The sequence below is a fragment of the Elephantulus edwardii genome, unplaced genomic scaffold (genome assembly GCF_000299155.1).
Source record: "Elephantulus edwardii isolate Elephantulus edwardi_28Jun2011 unplaced genomic scaffold, EleEdw1.0 scaffold00032, whole genome shotgun sequence".
NCBI lineage: Eukaryota > Metazoa > Chordata > Mammalia > Macroscelidea > Macroscelididae > Elephantulus > Elephantulus edwardii.
This window is the reverse complement of record NW_006399782.1, coordinates 846,299-859,275: the sequence shown is the minus strand read 5'-3', so window position 1 is coordinate 859,275 and position 12,977 is coordinate 846,299.

Sequence of the window (12,977 nt, the reverse complement as noted above, 5' to 3'; positions counted from 1 at the left end):
ATCCTTCTCATCTACCAAGTCCCTTCAGAAAAATATCTTCCATTGTCCAACCCATGATCTGACAGTTTGTATCTTAAGCCTTTCTTGGCTTCTGTGATTCCAAAAACGTTGACGGCTGACATGTCTCTTAAGTTTAGTTGTGGTGTCTCCAAGGGAAGGTGACATGTCCTGTAGAACTTCTGTGTAGATTATGTTTCTCCTTCGGCCCTCGGGCCCGCCGGAAAGCCTGGTTACCTTTGAGAAACGCCTGTGAGAAACGCCTGTCCTTAAGCCTCACTTCCGCCCAAGACCACGCCTGTCAGAGCTTTCAAGTGCAATTTATAGCCACTGAGAATCTGTTTGGAGAGTCAGCTATGAGTCAGTGCTGACTCAATGGCCTATAACAACAGCAACAGACATATGTGAGCTGCTGCACTGACACCACTATTTTATCTGTCACTCGCTCCCTAACTGCCATTCAGTTGGAACCTACTTACAGCTGACGCTCCAGTCGATTTCTGAGGCTGTAAATCACACGGGAGGAGGTTGCCCATCTTTCTGCCAAGTTGCTGCTGGTGGATTCAAACCACTAGAGAAGTGCCAACTTTGGGTTAGCCACCAGAGTGCTTTATAGTATCTCTAGATCTCATTTTTGTGCCAATGCAGGTATTCTCAGAGGGAGAAACTAAGGCTTGAGCAGGTTAAGTACCATGCCCAAGATTACATTGCTAGAAGGTAATCCACTAAAAATCAAGCCTAGATTTTCCTGAGAGCAGAGCAAGTGCTTTGATTCAAGACCTTCAGGCTCACATGCTTCCCCTGCTTCCTGGTGAATGCTTCCTGCTTCCTCTTTGTGTTTTCCATGTCTAAGGAAGTTACATGGCATATTCTGTTACCAATAAATTAGCAAGAATAAAGAGAGTTGTCTTCTTTCCTGAATAGCCCAGGACTGTCCTAGAAACCTGGAGCCAAAGGAAAGATCAATGTCAGGGAATAAGACCCAGCTGCAGGAGGTAATGAAAGCCTCAGTGAAGCGCTTTCCAAGATATTTTTACCTTTTATGCATTCTTGCTTCATCTAAACCCTAAGGAATTACATTTTGAGGTGGATTTTAAGTTGAGTTATGTGATAGACTTCTTTTTTCTTTTCTTTTTTTTTTTCTGCTTCAATTTGAACTTGCAAGTAAGTAATTGTTGGTCTGTTCCATAGTCAGTCCCTGGCCTTGTTCTCACTGATATTTAACTTTCTCCATTATCTCTTTCCACAAAGGCAATTAGATTTTTATGTAGCCCATCAGGTGAGGTCCATGTGTATAGTTGCCATTCATGTGTTGGGTTGGTTTTTTTTTTTTAAAGAGTGTTTGCAATGAATAACCCTTATTGTTCTGTTCTGACGACTGCCTCCTGGTCCACTGCATGGTTCAAAATTGGGAAGGGTGTACACCAGGGATGTGCCCTATCTCCATACCTTTTCAACCTGTATGTAGAACAGATTATCTGGAAGGCTGGGCTCTATGAGGAGAAATGTGGGGTCAAGATTGGTGGAAGATCTATCAACAATCTGCATTATGCAGATGACACAACCCTGCTTGCTGCAACTGAGGAGGACCTGAAGTGCTTGCTGCAGAGAGTCAAGGACTGCAGCTTCCAATATGGATTGAGGTTCAATGTCAAGAAGACAAAGATTCTCACCACTGGACCAACTGGCAGCATCAGGATGGATGGTGAAGAGAATGAGATTGTTCACAGCTTTAGTTTGCTTGGCTCCACAGTCAACACTCTTGACACCAGTAGCCAGGAAACTAAAAGGCACATTTCCATGGGGAAGTCTGCTGTTAGGGACCTCTCCAGAGTACTGAAGAGCAATGGTGTCTCTCTGGAGACTAAGGTGCGTTTCATACAGGCCATGGTCTTTGCTATTACTTGTTATGCATCAGAGAGTTGGACAGTGACCAAGAAGGGTAGAAGGAGAATTGATGCCATTGAGCTGTGGTGCTGGAGAAGAGTATTGAGAGTACCATGGACTGCTAGGAAAACAAACAGATTCATCCTGGAAAGAGTCAAACTGGGTGGCTCCTTGGAGGCAAGGATTCTGAGGCTCTGTCTAACATACTTTGGACATGTTATAAGGAGAGACCGGTCCTTGGAGAAGGACATCATGCTTGGGAGGATGGACAGCACAGGAGGGAAAGGCCCTCTATGAGGTGAATTGATTCAGTGACTGGGATAATTGGGATGGGAGTGTCAGAGACAGTGCGATTGGCACAGGACAGAGCAGAGTTTAGGGTTGTTGTACATAGGTTTGCTATGAGTCACAAGCAACTCGACGGCACATTACAACAACAGCCCTGAATGTGCAAAATTCTATCATGTGATCTTAAGAAAATGGAAACAAGTCCACAAGAGCTAAAGTGCAACCTTAAGCTTATACTACTTGGTTTTAAAAACCATCTAAAGAATAGATTTGATGCATTTAGTACTAATGACTAAAGGCCAGATGAGTTGGGGGATGACATACATAAAGAAAGCAAAAAGAAGAGACCAAAATGGATGTCAGAAGAAACTCTGAAACTTGCTTCTGAGTGAAGAGAAGCCAAAATGAAGGGAAGAGATGATGAATAAGAAAGCTGAACAGAATATTTAAAAGGGCATCTCAAAGAGACAAGGCAGAATTTTATAACCAAATTTGCAAAATCTGGAGTTAGAAAACCAAGAGGGAAGACCATGTTAGGTATTTCTGAAGCTAAAAGAACGGTAGAAAAATGGAAGGCTCAAGTTCGATACTACTAAAGAATTTTGTAGGCAAAATACTGAATGATGCCGAAAACATTGAAAGAAGACGGAAGGAATAAACAGACTTGTACCAAAAAGAATTGGTTGATAGGAACTATATAAAAAAGAAGGATATGACAAAAACCCACTGGAACTGAAGGCGGAAGTCCAAGATGCAGTGCAGACATTGGCAAAAAATAAATGTCTCCAGGGAATGACAGAATACCAACTGAGATGTTTCAGCAGACAGATGTAGCCTTGATTGTGTTTACCAATGTCTGCCAAGAAATCTGCAAGAGAGCTACCTGGCCACAGGACTGTATGAGATCCCTGTTTGTGTCCATTTGTGCTGTGAAGTGAGATCATATCTGACCCTACAAGCCTTGGGAGATGTGATGTGTCAGTGTCTTCCATGTATTTTGTTGAAGCTGAGGCTTAGAGGAGCATGTTGGCTTATCCAAGCTCACAGAGATGGAAAGAAACCAAGCCCAGATACAGGCCCAGTCACTCCTGGCTTTGTGCTGTGCTACTCTAAGGAGAGTAAGTTCCTTACTTAGAGAATGGACCAGCTGGTTGTCTAAATATCCTGTGATTGCTTTAACTCAAATCACAGAATGGTAACAACTAGGGTCTACAGTAAAGAAAACCTACTCCAATGATCTCTTATACAGATGAGAACACTGGGGATCAGAATAGAGAGTTGACTTGTTTGAAGTCACAATTTTAGTAATGGTCTAAGTCAAGGTCCCACAGCCCAGGGTCAGAGCTCTCTGCAGTAGTATTTAATGTTATGTCTCAGTGTCTGTTAATCATCATCACCTCCCTCATCCCCTCATACACACCCATAGGAAAAGGGCTGAGACATAATCAGCCACTTGCTACTTTTAGACTGGCATACTCTTCCAGTTTTATGAAGAAACTAAAAATGTGTCTTCATTTTTAAAGCCACCAGAAGAAATTCCCCAGACATCTGGTAATTTTCTGCTTTGAAAAGTCCCGACATTTTTGGGCACAAGACTTAGAAAGTCAAAGCAGAGTTGGCGTCTGCGCTCTCCATCCTATTTTACATGAAGTCCCCCCACCCCACCATGCTGAGTCGATTTCCTATACTCTATAAGAATCTCCTCTGTGACCAAAATTCTGTCCCCCTCCTCTTTTTGTTTTCACTAAGGAAAATACATGGTTCTGCAATGTAGCCTTCTGGAAGAAAAGGCTTGAGGCTTCCTTGGCGGAGGCCACCATAAGTTGCTCCCATTTAACTGGACAGAGTCAACTTTCCTCCACTTTCTACAGTGGGGAGTCTTCTAGCCTTTGAGAAGGAGATTAGGTATCTGCTCCCCAAAATATGAGTACTGTTGACCTCACTGTTCCCCCAGCAGTCCCTTTCTGTTGGTCTGACAGCCCTCTCCTCCCACACCAGCCTGGGCCCTGGGAGGGAGATGGATATGACGGCATTCCTGCCCTGCATTGTTGCAGAGACCCTCTGGCGCTGTGACTGGAAATGATTTATGCAGGGAACTTGGCCAGCATCCCTTTTAATCCCTCACAGGCTCAAAGATACGAGGAATCTCGGCTCTGCTCAGTCTGGGGAAGGAAGAAACCTCCCTCACTTTGACAGAGTCTCCCTGGTGGGGAAGCAATGAGTCTGTGCTACAGGAGAGATGTCAAAAATAGTCTCCTTCTCTGAGGGTTAATTATGAAATCAGTATCTACAGGAACCCCTCCTCCTTCCCTGAAGCTTCTGCAAGGTGGAGGTGGATACTGTGTTCCAACGCCCATCACCCTCCATTGTTTCTGAGCACCACTCTGTCTGGAAGGAGGACTGACTCGAGCTGGGTCAGTAACCAGGGGTTGGGTTTGCTTAGGACAGTTCCATCACAGGAATGATGTAAGCCAAGACCTGGGAGAATGGACGAACCTGGGGCTGGTACCAGGGAGGGAAAGAAGCAGGAGGCAGAGGGTGTGATGTCTAGTATGGTATCATTAGGAAAAAGGGTACACCTAAAATTGGATGTGCAGTTGAGGAGAATTTATATGAAGGTTGTCTCTGGGTGATGCAAATGGTTAGTAACTCAATGTTAGAATGAAGATTTGAATCCATCCAGAAACAACTCAGAAGAAAAGGCTGGTGACCTACTCCGACAGTCAGTCACAGAAAACAAGAGGAAGTCAAGGGCATGTGCAAAAAAACAGGAGGGGGGATGGGATGGGATAGGGTGGGATGGGATGGGCTGCCCAGCCTCCTCTAACTTCATAAGGGGAAATCCTAGTCAACAGCACCAACAACTTAAATCTTATTAAGTCAGACATGCCCTCCAATCTTTCCGACCAATTCTAACGCCAACTGTCCCTCCCACAGACTTCACTACTTCTCTATTTCATTTCAGTGACCACATAAAACTCACAATGTTCATAATTATAGGGTTTATTAGTGAAGTAGCAGGTTACAAGGGAGTTTTGGTGCCTTAGTAATAAAAAGTTGCTCTGCCAACCCAAAGTCATGTGATTTGAATCCACCAGTTGCTTCACAGGGAAAAGATGGACAATCTCTTCTTGTGTGATTTACTGCCTCTGAAAACCTGCTGGAGGGTCACTAGGAGTCAGTTCTAACACAACAGCAACAGGTTGCAAGGAAGCTTTGGTGACAGGTGTCCCTGCTAACTTAAAGGCTGTGCTTCTTTTTAATCCACCAGTCACTCAGAGGGAGAAAGATGGGCAATCTCCTCCCATGTAACTAACAGCCTTGCAAATAGGTTGGAGAATCAATTATATGAATTAGATCTGACTTGGCAGCAATGAGGGAAAGAGAGAGGAGACAGAGAGAGGAGAAGGAGAAGGAGAGGGAGAGGGAGAAGAACAGGGAGAGGGAGAGGGAGCAGGATATAGTTCTTTAATTAGTACAGATACAACATCTTTTTTAACTTGTGGTGAAAGGCAAGGGTCTCTCTGTCCTCAGTCTTCAGCCTTTACTCTGGGTTGGCAAGAATACCTTTGAAGGGGAGCTCTGATGGCCTAGTGGCAAGAAGCTGCACTGCAATCCCAGAGGAGCACGGTTCGAATCCACCAGATGCTCTGCCGGGAAAGGAGGGACAATCTCCTCCTGTACCAGTCAGATCTGATTTGACGGTACACGCACACATAATAATAATAATAATAATAATACTTTTGAGTTCTGCTGCAACAGATCTCTCTCTGGTGGTCTGCTTCCTGGCCTTTGCCTCAACACTGCTCAGGGAGGTGCTACAAAGCACTTACAACAGTTCTGTATCCCACAGCATACATATTCTGTCAGCAAGCCTCATGTCTGAAGTGATTTTGCTGTAGAGTTCAGCAGGTTGATATACTCAGCTCCTCAACAAATGCGTGAAGGCATCACCCTTTGAGCAAGCCTTTTGCCTGGAGGCACGCATCTTGATCCTTGCTCTGGGAAACCAACCATTCTATCTCACATCTGTCTTTTGCTTTCTGCTACCTCTGTCACTGTTGCCATTCCCACTGTCACCATCTATCTCATCTTGTGCTGTGTGGCTATCCCAGTCTGACACAGTCTCTCAGTTGTGATAGCCGTGCATCCCTGGCTTGTGCAAGGATCTCAGGTCTCAGGGACACAGTGGACTCTCTGGCTCTTCTTTCTTGACCGTAGAGAGGTCCCCATTTTCTTTTTTTTTTTCTTTTTTTGGTAGGGGAGTCTTTTTTTCCCCCTGTAATTATATTTTATTAATTTTCATAAACATTTACAGAGATTTTGGGTTTCCGCTCATTCATTGTTGCACTATTCTCTTTACCCTCCTCCCAGTTTGTTCTTGTCCAAATGCCACAGTGCTTGTCAAAGCCAGTTCTGATTAATCTTCTTTGTCAGTGTATCCTTTGCCATTCCCTATCACTCCTCCCTGAGAGAGACTTCACCCTGAGTCATAAGGAAAAGGGGACGGCGTATTCTCTTAGCTACTTCCTGCTGAAAAGGGACGCTGTGGGTTTCAGGGTGAAGATCTTCTCTCACTACTCTAAAGGGCCCCTTTGGCAGTAGGAAACACATAGACTATTATGGAGATTGATTTTGGAATTCAGATGCACTCTTATTGATTGAGGTCCCCATTTTCTGCCTCTGCCATGGTTCAATTTAAGTCTGGTGGGATGACAGAACTGACGAATGCCCACATTGTTGTTGTGTACCTTCCAGTCAGAATCAACCCATAGCTAACCCTTCAGCGGGTTTTTAGGGGCAGTAAATGGCACAGGAGGAGCTTGCCTATACTCTCTCTTGTGAAGCAGCGGATGGATTTGAACCACATGCCTTTGGGATTGCAGTGCAGTTCCTTACCACTAGGCCACCAGCTCCCTAATGCCTACATTATTGTTCTACATATCTTATTTGTGTGTATGGCCCCATGTGAAAGGTGCCATTTACTTTACTTATATTATGAGCAAGCTATCTAATCTCCATGGTGGGTCGCAAACACCTCATATTTGCTTATTCTTACCCAAGCCTGTGGTAGGAGTTACAGAGATCATGGCTAGAAAAAGCTACAAGTAATTTACTGCACCACAGGGTGGGGGGAAATCACCATGGACACCACTACTCTAATCACAGCCTGTGGTGTCTTATCTCTTTGTTTTCCCCCCAGTAGCTCTTAAGTTCTGACTCTTCAATGTACATCCTGATTGTTCAATATGCATCTCCCCCAAGTCTCCCATGCTGTGCTCGAGGCCCTCTCTTGTGTTCCTGCCTCATCCGGTTGGCATCCTGCTGCAGCTCTGTGAGGCCAGTACAAAACCAGAATCAGACAAATCTCTTAGCTTGGAGGGCAGGAGACCAAGTGTGGTGTAGAAGACTTAGAACCAAATTTATCTGCTCCTCTGTGACCTTCCTGGGTAAGTGAAGTTTTGTTGTCTTCCCCAGGTGGTTCCTATTCTTCTGGGACCACAAGAGATTCCAGAATGATCCTCCCCTTTTCTTTTTCCATACTAAGTCTCCCCACAAGTGGTCTCACCCAGTCCAAAACCTGCTGTCTTCAACCAGTCAGTTGTCCTGAGTTCTTTTATCTCGTTTCCTGTTTCACCATTCTGCTTGTTGTTGTTAGGAGTCAACAAGTTGACTATGACTTTTAGCAATTCTATGAATGACAGATCAAAACCTTGCTCTCTCCTGTGCATCCTTATCATCTCTGATACATATTTGAGCCCACTGATACGGTCATTGTATCAGTTCATCTCATTGAGGGTCTTCCTCTATTTTGCTGATCAGAGCATGATGTCTTTACCAAGGAATGGTCTCCCCTAACATGGTTGGCTGCTAAAAGACAAGACTGACTTGGAGGAAATGCAGTCAGTGTGCTCCTTACAGGCAAGGATGGGGAACTTTTGTCTCACATATTTTGGGGATGTTGTTAGGATGGAAAATGACATCATGCTTGCAGAGGTGGAGGGTCAACAAAAGAGAGGAAGACCTTCAATAAGATGGATTGACACAGTGACTGTAACAATGGGTTCGAGAATACCAGAGGTAGCACAGGATAGGACAAGGCTCAGATCTTCATAGGCTCACTATGAGCTGGAGTTGAATCTATGTCACCTAAAAATGACATTGTCCTGTGAGGAGACCCAGTGATGTGGTGGGTTATGTGCTGGGCTGCTAACTGAACAGTGGGCAATTTTTTTTAAATTTTTTATTATTTTTGTGTGAATGTACCTTCAAATCAGATCTGACTGGTACAGGAGGAAATTGTCCCTCCTTCCTCGGCAAGAGCATCTGGTGGATTCGAACTGTGCGCCTCTGGGATTGTAGTTGCAGCTCCTTGCCACTAGGCCACCAGAGCTCCCCAACAGTGGGTAATTTTAATCCACTAGTCACTCCGTAAGAGAAAGGCAGTCTGATCCTAGGAAGATGAACAAACTTGGAAACCCAATAGAGGGTCACTGTGAATCAGAACTGACTCATGGGAAATGATTTTGGTTTTGCTTTTTTTTTGTTTTTTTTTTTGTTGTTGTTTTAAAAAAGTTCTTCCCTATATGCCCTCTCATCCTGTGGTGGTTGTTATGTGCCTTTGAATCTGAACTGACTCATAGCTGACTCTTGAGCAAGTTTTCAGAAGCTGTAAATCACAAGGGATGAGAGGGCTTATCTTTTTCCCTCAGAGCAGCTAGTAGATTCAGATTACCTACCTAGTTTTCATCCTAAGGCTAGTAATTATTCAGCTCATTTTTCTTCATCATAGCCAGATTCTACCTCCATCTGTATTATCAGGCCTCTGTCCTTACTGAGCATTTATTTTCCTAAATTCCAGGCTACTCCTCCCTTACCATTGCTGGTTCACACTGCACAAGACAAGGTGAACACACACATTCACATGGCTTCTTCCTCTTCTCTTATCTGCCCAGGAACAGATCTCCCATTAGAACACCTACAGCATTTGTTTGGATACCTCCTATGCCTTGGATCATATTTAGATGACATGTTTTACTTACTAGTTTATGAGTCTTATCTCTTCTACTAGACAGGGATTGCCTCGAGGTTGTGGTAAGGATCATATTTGTCTTCCATACAGAAACTGGCTTACACTGCATGAGGATTCAATGTTGTTGTTGTATGCCATCAAGTCAAGTATGACACAATGAACAACCAATATGAACTCTACCCTATCCTGTGAAATTCTCATCATCTCCAACACACTGGAGCCCATTGCTGAAATCAACATATCAGTCTATTTTGTTGGAGGTCTTCCTCTCCTTCACTGACTTTCCAACCTTCCAAGCATGATGTCCCTTTCCAAGGAATAGCCTCACCTAGCTATCTATCCACAGTATGAAAGATGAAGTTTTGCCATCCTTGCCTCCAAGGAGAACTCTGGCTGCACCTTATCCAGACTTATCTGTTTTTTTCTTTTGGCCGTCTTTGGAATATTCAGTACTCTTCTCAAACACCACAACTCAGAGGCATCAATTCTTCTGACATCCTTATCCATTGTCCAGATATCTGATGCATAGCAAACGATTGAGAAGACTCTGGCTTTAAGCAGACCTTAGTCTTAAAACTGCTATTATTACTCTTCAGCATTTGGAGAGATGCAATGTGTCTCTTGATTTCCTGACTACTGGTACCAAGGGTGTTGATTGTTGAACTAAGCAAGATGAAGTCACTCATGGCGTCAATCCTTTCTCCATCTATCATAATGTTGACTGCTGGTCTTGTGGTGAGGACCTTTGTTTTCTTGGTATTAAGACATAATCCACACCAAAGGCTGCAGTGCTTGATCTTCTGCAGCAAGTGTTTTATATTCTCCTCATTTTCAGCAAAGTTGTGTCATTTGCATAACACAGGTTGTTGATAAGTCTTCTCACCAATCCTGATGCCACATTCTTCTTCATAGAGTCCAGCTTTGCAAATTATTTGCTCAGCATATAGATTGAATAGGTATAGAGAAAGGATAAAACCGTGCTGGACTTTTCCTGATTTTAATTCATTATTTTAAAGTCTTGCTCATTCAGACAACAGTTTCTAGGTCTAGGTATGGGTTTCGTATTAACACGATTAACTGTTCTGGGATTCTCATTCATCTCAATGTTAGCCATAAGTTGTTATTATCCACGCAGTCAAATGTCTTTGAATGGTCCATAAAACACAAATAGGCATTCTTCTGGTATTCTTTGCTTTCAACCAGGATTTAATTGACATCAACAATGATATCTCTGGTGCTATGGCCTTTTCTAAACTCGTCTTGAATTTCTGGTAGTCTCCTGTCAATGTATTATTCTAGCCATTTTTGAATTATCTTCAATAACATTTTGCTTACATGAGATATTAAGAGATAATTTCTGCATTCTTTTAGATCACCTTTCTTGGGAATCAAGACAAATATGGATCTTTTCCAGTCAGTTGGCCAGGTAGCTGTCCTCTAGATTTCTTGGTGTAAACTGGTGAGTACACTTGGGGCTGCATCTGTTAATTGAAACATGTCAGTTGGTATTCTGTCAATTCCTGGGGCCTTGTTTTTTTGGTAATGATTTCAGTGCAGTTTGAACTTCATATTTCATTATCTTGGCTTTTGTTCTTACTGAATTTTTTTAATGTCAACCAATATTTTTTGGCACAGCGATCTGTGTATTCCTTCCATGTTCTATTGTTTACAGGATCATTCAAGATTGTGCCCACAGCATCTCTCAATAGTGCAACTCAAGGCTTGAATTTGTTCTTTAATTCTTTCAGCTTGAGAAATGCTGAGTGAGTTCTTCCCTTTTTATTGCCTGACTTCAGCTCTGTGCACATTTTATTATAATAGTTTGCTTTATCTTCTCCAGCTACTCTCTGAAATGTTTGGCATGTCTGACTTTTATTTTGGCTTTTCAACACTCTAAGGCAATTTTTATAGTCTCCTCTGATATCAATTTTTTTTGTGTGTTTTTTTTCCCTTCCCTTCCTTCTCCCTCTTTGTAAGGAACTTTTGCTCTCATCATGGATGCTATCCTTGTTGTCCTCCCATAGTTCTTCTGGTCTTCAATCATTGGTGTCCAATGCATCAAATCTGTTCTTGAGATGATTCTTAAATTCAGGTGAGATAGGCTCAGGGTGGTATTTTGGTTCCTGTGGACTAGTTTTCATTTTCTTCAGCTTCAGTTAAAACTTGCCCATAAGTAATTACCACTGCCTTCTGTGCAGCTTCAATGTCTTCTTTCTTTACCATTGGCTTCTGCTTGTATGGTACATTCTGAAATTTTTTCAGGGTCAGTTCTTGATAGAATGAGCCTGTGTTTTCTCTCCATCTTCTTGTGATGCTTCCAAGATCATCCAACATATTGCTCACAGTATCTTTCAATACTGCGACTTGAGGCTTAAATTTATTTTTCAATTCTCTGAGCTTGAGAAATACAGAGTGAATTCTTCCCCTTTTATTCTCCAATTCCAGTTGTCTGCAGATTCCATCATAATACTTTGCTTATCTCTCTAGCTGCCTTTTGGAATGAGCTCTTTGGCATGTTTCTCCTTTGTTTTGGCTTCTTAGTGCTCTATTGCAATTTTCAGAGTTTCTTCTGACATCCTTTTCAAATTTTTCTATTTCTCCCCTGTCTTTGTAAGGACTTTTTGCTCTCTTCATGGATGATATCCTTAATGTCATTCCACAACTCCTCTGGTCGTCAATCATTGATGTTCAATGCTTCAAACCTATTTTTAAGATGATTTTTAAATTCATGTGGAACAGACTCAAGATCGTATTTTTATTTTCTTGAACTTGTTGTAATTTTCTTCTGCCTTAATTTGAACTTGCACATGAGTAATTGATGGTCTGTTCTGCAGTCTGCCCCAGCTTAGTTCTTACTGCTGATATTGAGCTTCTCCAACAATTCCTTTCACAGTTGTAATCAATCTGATTCCCATGCAGTCCATTAGGGGATGTCCATGTGTAAAGCCACTGCTTGTGTGTGATTTTTTAATAGGGTATTTGCAATGAATAAATCATTGAACATAGCAAACTTGATCATTCTATTTCCAGCCTCATTTCTATTGCCAAGTCCATACTTTCTGACTACCATTCCTTCTTCATGGTTTCCAACTTTTGCATTTCAGTCGCTAATTATCATTACAGATCTTGAATGCATGTTTTGTCAGTTTCAGACTGCAAGATTTGATAAAAATGTCAAATTTCCTCCTTTTTGGCTTTAGCTGTAGGAGCATATATTTTGGATATTAGTTATATTAACAGGTCTTCCTTTTATTGTTTTTGTGTGTCATTGAGTTGCTCGTATCTCATAGTGACTCTACGTACAATAGCTCCCAACTCCACTCTATCCTGAGCCAGTCTGTCTCCAACACACCTGTCCGCATTACTCCAGTTACAGTGTCAATCAATCTCATTCGTGGTCTCCTTTCCTGCACTCTACCCTTCCAAACATGATATCCTTCTCCAACGACTAGTCCCTCGTGACAACATGCCCAAAGTATGTGAGCTAGAGCTTCAAAATCCTTACCTCCCAGTTTGGTATTTCCTCAGAAAACTGAACATAGAAATTCTGTATTACCAGCTATTCCACTGCTTGGATTATACCCTGAGAAAATGAGAACTGAGGAATAAACAGAGATTGTACAACAATGTTCATAGCAGCATTATTCACCATCATAATAACATGGAAACAGCTCAAATGTCCAACCACAATCGAATGGATTGAGAAATTATGGTACATTCACACAATGGAATACAATGCAGCATGCAAGAGCAATGATTTTGTAAATTACTA